Source organism: Gobius niger, assembly GCF_951799975.1.
Source record: "Gobius niger genome assembly, chromosome: 8".
Taxonomy (NCBI): domain Eukaryota; kingdom Metazoa; phylum Chordata; class Actinopteri; order Gobiiformes; family Gobiidae; genus Gobius; species Gobius niger.
The window spans coordinates 7540454-7548838 of record NC_136859.1 but is presented as its reverse complement, the minus strand read 5'-3'; positions in this window follow the sequence as shown (position 1 = coordinate 7548838).

The following is an 8385-nucleotide window of genomic DNA, read 5'->3' as shown; positions in this document are numbered from 1 at the left end:
ACTGACGGAAGCGAGGCCATCGGCCCCTCTGAGCACCACCAACCACTGACTCACATAATACATTGAACCAGGCTTCCTGCTGTTCCCAAACGGTCTCACATCCAAGTACCGACCAGGCCCTTCAGAGATCTGACGGGGTCGGACAGAGCAAAGACAGTCTGAGATGAAGCCTCTTGCCCAAGGACACAATGGCCACTGTGCTTAGGAGAGGTGCAAGTGCCAATGAAAACAAATATCTGTATAGAATATGAATAATGGCCCCAATTATGGATTTCACAATCTATTTCAGGGAGTCCTGGCTCCACATGGGACCCTATTGTACATGTTTCTGGGCACATCGGAACACCCAGAGAAAACCTACAAAAAGGGGAAGCAATGAGAAGAGAGTGTAAGGTTGTAGGAAGAAAGGATCCTGGCAAATGAGAAACAGAAAGAGAAAGTGTCTCATTGAGCCGTCCAACCTTTTCTTGGTGAAACTATTAACAAACATGCTAATGAGGTTTTCCAGTTAATAAGACAAATTCCCAAAGGCCATTATTCTGTTTAATTCTTTCACTTCCTTATGTCTGTTGCAGGGAAATGTCTCACACTTAGCAGAAACTATCAGGTTTTTTCCACTGCGTAACGGCCTTTTCCAGTTGCACCTGGTGTGAGGTGAAATGGCCTCCAGCCAAGAGAATAATGAGAGGTGCCCACTGTTTTCCAGAAAAGGTTATATTATAGATCATCTTTATTGATGTTAATTACTGATTGTGTCCTAAACGGAATAGTTAATTATTTGAAGATCGGTCCTTCTTTTCCTCATTGACCGAGGTCCGAGCACCAAAGTGTCTCCACTCATTGGTCTGCAGCTGTTTCTAAATGAACCCCTTCACCTTTAGCCCAGTTCCGGCTCGCGATTCTCTTTGATTTATTTCTTGGAGCTCGTCATAAAAACGGTTTAAGGAAGACAGGGCTTTGTGCTGCTGTCTGGTCTCTGTAATCGCTCCCAGCATTAAAGGCATCTGTGTGAGGATCAAGGCCAGTCTGACCGTTCAAATCTTTGGGGCAGCTTCTCAAACAGACTTATAACTTGTTCGGTTTTAGGAATGACATGCGAACAAGATATCACGTATGAATATTTTACAGCTAATTGTCACATATTCTTTTGGAATCTCTGACAATTAGCTGTTCTCAGTCTCTGCCAATGCAAAGGCTTCTGGATTCACCTGGGAGCTGCGCAGGAGGAAGAGGAAAGAGGTGGTGGAGTAGCTGACCAGTGCAGGACACCACGCTCCGAAACAGGGACAAACACAGGAGGCGCTGTTCACCGTTTCAGAGGAGCACTGAAGGCAGCCGGCCAGGTATCTTCCGGGTGCTCCGGTTTCCCGTACCTTCGAAAACAGGCTGGTCAGGTTGGAACACAATGACAAATAAAGCACTTCCTTCCTTGACTGGGCTTTTAATTGGATCAAGCTCATGGCATTTCGACCAACCTGCAGCAAAAAGTCATGCTCCACATGAACACATGAATTTCCAGATTGATATCACCGTGATGATATTTGCATTGTGATTAGCAAGATACACCTTCAAGCATAAATGTGGTGTGAGAGGGAGTTCCTGGAGATTGGCAACCTCGCTTCTGTAGATTTACCCCAAGAGTGAATGAATGATGTCTACGGTGTGGCACTTTGAGAAGCTGGCCAATACAGGCTGGTTAAGCGCAATAGAAGTCGTTATTATCATTATTATTTGCACTGTAGTATAAATCTGGGAGAGTAATAGCTGGAGATAATGATGACCTACATTATTGTTCCAAGTTCATCCTCAAATTATATCTATTTTTTGCTTTTACTTATTGTTCATACTGTATGTCCTCTTTTTCATTCATTTTTCCTTCAATTTTAAGTTTGCACATTTCCTGTCTGTTTTTGCACAACCTGAGTGATCTTATTGAATGCCGATTGCAACAAGTGAATTTCTCTGTTGTGAGATCAATAAAGGATTATCTTTTCTGTATAATGTACTTTATAGATCATGAAGTTTCAGAAGAGATACATACGCATATCATTTACTTGAGGCATTTGCGTAGGAGATGAGGGAAAATCCCAGTTTACATGAATGAAAATGATACTTCCCGCACACTGCCAACCTGGCAAAAGTTCATTTGGATAAAGTCCTGAGACCTTCATCATCATATTAATAATAATGCATTGTTTTTTATATAGCGCTTTTCTGGACACTAAAACACACTTTACATGGCATTATTCATTCACTCGGTGGTGGTAAGCTACTATTGTAGCCACAGCTGCCCTGGGGTAGACCTGAACCAGTCTGTGCCATCAGCCACTCTGACCACAACTCACTACATTCGCCAGGCTTCCTGGTGTTCCCAAACGGTCTCCCATCCAAGTACCGACCAGGCCCTTCCCTGCTTAGCTTCCCCGGTCTGACCACAATCATCAGGCTAATTGATGAGCAATTAAACCAAAGAAACTATTTTTTCAAGGGTGGCAGTGCGCGGGAAGTATCATTTTTATTCATAGATCAAGAGCAAACAGCATAGAATTTTCCTATGGAGATTAATAAAGAATACCTTAAAGGAACAGGCCACCGTTTTTCCATACTGTGATATATTCTTACCTGAGTTTAGACAAGTTGATGTGTACCTGTCTGGTCTTTGTGCACATGGAAGAGCTTGGTCGCTTCAAACTTCACCCCCGTTTGGAGCTATAGGAATACATTGGGAGAGGCCAAATGCTAACAACATCTTTGGTCTTTTTGCCTGACTGAGCACACGCATAAAGACCAGACATGTACACATCAACTCGTCTAAGCTCAGGTAAGAACATATCTCAGTATGGAAAAATGGTGGCCTGTTCCTTTAAACTCTTAACCCTCTCCTGGACTGAGCACATTGTCTTCAGCTCGACTTAAACCGAATCTAAAAGCTGGATGAAAAAGTGACAAAAAACCCAAGAAAAAAGTGACAAAAAAACAGAAAAGCAACGAAAATGCGACAAAAAATATGATGAAAAAAATGACAAAAAATATTAAAAATGTGACAAAACAGAGACAAAAAAGTGAAAATGCAATAAAAAAAAGACAAAACAGTGACCAAAAATTTTAAAAATGCGACAAAAGCGTGATGAAAAACATTTTTACAAAAATATGAAAAAAATGTGATTAAAAAATGACAAAAAATATGATTAAAAAAAGTGACAAAAGAGATTCAAATACCAAAAATTTAACAACAATACAGTGAAAAATATGAGGGAAAAATTGCACACAAAAAAAGACAAAAATGTGACAAAAAAAAATAACGTGTGATGAAAACAACAAAAATGTGGCACTCGGTTAAGGCGGGAGTTACGAGGTTAAAGGGACTAGATGCAAATTGGCCATTTGTATACTCACTACCGCCACCTCAGGTCTTGCGCGTAACTGCAGGGTCTATATTAAATGAGCTATTTGCAAGTTGGCCATTTTATCTTTTGTCTTTGTCATTTTGTCTTGGTCATTTTTCCTCCATTTTTAATTTCATTGTTTATTTCATTCATTTTAAAAACAGATGCAACAGCAGCATTTAACAGATGCATGAAAGGAGCAAAAAGAAGTTATAGCGCCTTTCCCACCTATCAACACAAAATCATGGACAGTTCTTCCTCATGCAGCCGTCTTATCAATATAACATATAAAAGAGTGGATCTGCTTCTCCACAGCATGCATTGACTTGGAATTTTTCATTGTACAATCAAGACTATTGAGTTTCAGATTTCTAAACATTGTTGCGCAACCGTCTGTGTAATAGCTTTGACACATTTGACACATGCTCCCGGCCGTGTGCGCACATGTGGATGATGAGTTCAAACCTCGGGGGGCAGGCAGCACGTAGTTTCTTTTGGGACAGAGAAAGTCAGATTTCCTGTCCACGGAAACATCTGCTCCTCGCGCATCGAGAGTAAGACGTTATGGATTGGATTTATGCAATACGACATTTATCATAACAAGGGGGTCCGAGAAATGAGGAAGTTTGAAATTGCAAATATGAAGGGAAGAGGTCATTCCAATGTGCATTTGCGTAGTTTTATCCAGAAGTTACTGAATAGACACGAGAAAACGCAGACCAGGCCACACAAGGCGTTGCTTTTGGCACGAACGATGATTTAGCAAAGCTGCTGTGGCCATATTTTTGGGCGTGTTTTTTTTTAGGTTTGTTACTTTAACAAACTTGTGCTCTACAGAGTGTTATTTATGAGTGAATCTTAAATCACATCAATAAAGCAACTGTCCCAAAAACATATACAGTCCCGGTCAAAGTTTGGAAATACTTTTTATGTATTGGCTTTTCTTTACATTGTGTGATTCTAATTTAAGACATTAAAGCAGTACTAAGTTACTTGTTTGCCTTAATAAATCCTTTTTGTTGTCCCTTTGGGGGTGATACAAGTGTTATTGGGGTTCTTGGGGGTGTTTCATTTCCTCCTGGTGTCTCTGGCCACAATTGCAACTTCTCTGCACTGGACCGGAGTCACCAATAAACACTAATGGAATCAAGAAGCTAACAGGCTAACGGGCAAAGCTAACTGAGGGCTAGCGCCACTTAAACAGTATTTACAGCAACGTTGGAGTGAAAAAAGCTATCTTCATTGTGTAATTGGATGAACAATATCCCTCTCTCCCGCTTTTTTCTCTCTCTTTTCTGTCAGCGTAGTATTTAGTCTCACGGAGTAAAAAAACGTAACATGCTCCGACACCTGCAGTGGTGCTTATGGCCTCTAGGGGCATGAGTTACTTAGTACTGCTTTAAACTATGAATGAACACATGGGATTATGGAAGAAAAATAAAAAGGGTGAAACAACTGAAAATGTTTTATGTTTTAAATTCTTCAAAACTGCGACGCTTTATTGACGTTTACTCATTGAGCTTCATAAGTTCGTCCCTGGAATGGTTTAATAGTCAAAACCATGTCTGCCATTGAGAAAATGAGAAGTATATAAATAAGTATATAAAGCAGTATTTGAATAATCTAGTATTATTTGGTGCATATTTCCATATCTGTTCATTCATAAATTAGTGCCTTCAGTGAGAATCTAAGTAAATAGTCTCAAAATAAAAGAATAGGGCGTTCCCAAACTTTACTACTGTATCAAATGTTAACAGCCGTTCACCTCAGGCGAGACGTTACAGGTGAGTTTATTTCAATGCAGAGACGTCACTTTGAATCAGGGACGTGCACAGATCGAGCCCAGGTGGTGCTCAAGCACCTGCCCCTTTGCCCTGTGCCCTTAAAGTGCCCTTCTCAAGACCTGTGTTGTTTTCTCCCCAATATTAAGTATTATTTCTTTTATTGTTCTTAGATATTTGCCCTACTAAGCCAACATGTGCTGAACATACAGGGTGTGCCCTTTTGTCTTGGTTGAGCACCTGCCCCTCAAAATGTCTGTGCACGCCACTGCTTTGACTTTTTTTTTTTTTTTAAGTATTCCTTTTTTTGGTCATTTAATGTCTATATTTGGAAATTTGCCATTTTGTATTTAAAATGACCCAAACAGAAAAAGCTATATTCGTGGTCACAAAATCAGAAAAATTGATCCAGACAGATTTGTTTGTGGATTAATCACTTGAATGATAATTATTTAATTTATTCAGTTTCAAACCATGAAAAATAAGACACATTGTTTCAAGGTTTAAATGAAATAAATCAGAGAAGAAATAAAAGACATTGAAAAAAAAACGAATTGTAAAGCGATGAAGTGTTGCACAAGTACCAGTATCTGAAATCATAAAGTACTGGTATCGGAAAAAAAAAAATGTAAACGACACCAAGCCCAGCCCAAACCACAGGCTCACTTTGTGGACCACTTTCGCCCTATGGTAACATCAATACTACTTCAAACAACATCACATGCCTGTAATCAGAGCAGTGATAAGTAATAAGAGTGTAATTATTAATAAAGCACGTGCCCATGATTGAAACAGTATGTGGAAAAGTACTTTAACCTGGGTAGACGTCCGTGGCATGGGGTTTTTGGTGAGTAACAGGTAATGCAAATATATTTCACAGGGACAGGATTTTGTTTTTGCTTTTTTCTTAAGAAATGTTGAAAATATGGATTCTACAGAAGTGTGACACTGGCGCATGAGTCGTGGCCACAAGAAATCCTTTAACTATGATGCTGTTTTTGTGGCATTACTCTTTAAAGTGACTCATCGTTGGACATTTATGTTTCAACATTTTTAATAATACCTTTGCATGGAAAAGTTTGTAAGGAGTGAGAGACTGGGCTGGACAGTCAATACAAGCCTTCATTTCTTTGCGAATGGCATGCTAGCAAACACCGAGATGGTGCCGTGATGAACACACTAAAAGTGCAGAACCGCTCACAATGGATCTGATGATGGATTATGAGCTTCATGTTACTTTTACTCCACTGCATTTGAAAAGATAAATATAAACTTTCTACCCTACGTTAATTTTCCAAAGTAAAAAGAATACGATTTGTCTCATTTATAGCCGTATAATGCACACTAAATGATCTGAACTTATAGGGCGCTTTCCTGGCCAAAGCGACAAAAGCAACATATCAGCTCATAATCCAGACATGTTTAGGGGAACATGTTGTCTGTATATATATATATATGTGCTTCTGTACACAGTATTTTCACTCATAACATCAGTGTGTTTGGCCCACAACATGCAGTTAGACTCATCAAAGTCCAAAAGTGACGACTTATTTAAAGCCACACCGTGTAGAATCTTACCCAATAAATACATTTAAAATACAAGCATTTATTTTATCACAGATATTTGCATCATTGAAAAATACCTCATAAATGAACAAACAAGCATTTATGAGGCTCACCCCTCCTAAGATGTGACTGTAAACTTTACCGGGAGTGGGTACGTCTCCAGCTCGTTTCCATGGAGATGTGATGAAAGGCAGTAGAATTTGAGATTTAAACAGGCTAGGTCCTCATCTAAATTCATTCTTTGATCACCCACTGCAGTTAAAGCATTCTGTGTTGAGCTGGTCATGAGTTTTGTTTTGCCGGCAACAGTATAGTTCAAAATGTTACGCAGTGTACCTTTAACACACCAGGTGACAGTGAAATGTTTGCAAAACTAAGTACCTCATTATCTATGTGGCTAATTCCTGCATACATTTTGCAGCCTAATATTTTCAAAGTTAATATCTAAAAGGAAAATCTACGAATGTTTAACGAGAACATCTGCTTTAAAGACTTGGTCCTTTGTGTTTTGTGTGTAGCTGATTTAAAGCAGTTTCTCTTCTGCATAAGGAGCTTCTGAGGATTGAACCGAAATATCTTCAACTCAATCAACAGTCCAGTCAGTTTTAAAGTCTGTGATACGATGGAAAATTCATGGATGATTGGGCTAGACCTAATTTAGTCCTGATTTAGTTCTGCTTTTATTTCTGGTCAAGAATCTGAGGGAAACAATCACAATGTTATACAACAACTGCGTGTCCCAGTTATGAGTCCTTCATTCGGACTTTTATGACTTAAGTACTTTATTGCTTCCACAATAAAACATTGTTTATCGGTTTCATTGTGTATCTGTTTTATGTTTTGCGCAGCACTTATCGCTCTCGTCTCACAGCAGAAGGTTGTTATTGTTCTTTTTAATTATTTGATATCAGCTGATGAACTCTCACAGGCTTGAAAATATGCTCTCTAACTTTTATGTTAAAAAATGTTTATGTCTGTGCTAAATTCCATTCGTTGCTCATTATACAGAAAGGTACAGCCTGTGCCAATGTTTAAAGAATAAAAACAAACATTTCAATATCAGACTTCAACATACTGTATGTGAATAAATCGAGGCATATGAATGAACACTCCCTGACCCACCCACTGTAAAAGCGCTATATTACACTAAACGCTTGACTGTTATTCTTCTATTTATGAAAGACACATGTAAGGATCAGGATGAACTTTATTGTCTCATAGGGAAATTTGTCTTGGACTTGCCATGCTATGTTCATAATAACAATATATATTTCAGGACCCCCTTGAAAAAGAGATGGTTCACCTCAACGGGGCTATCCTTGAAATAAATGAAATGAAATATATGACAGTGCATTAAAATATATACAAAAGGACGACAATCAGCTCATTCGGCATCATTTCAACAGTGGAATAAAGCTGTGCCATAACTATCACTGTACAACAGAATGTGGCACACATTTGAGCCACAATGTTGCCCAAACAAGGCAATGAATTGATCATAAAGTGCTGTCTGTGCTTTTTAAGAAGAGCAGCCAATACAGGAATAAAATGGTTTGTATCGGTCGCTTGTGGCTCTTATAGCCCGATATCGTTTCCCTTACGGTAAAAGCTCATATTCATTAGAGAGCACATGAGAAGGTTCTTTGAGAATG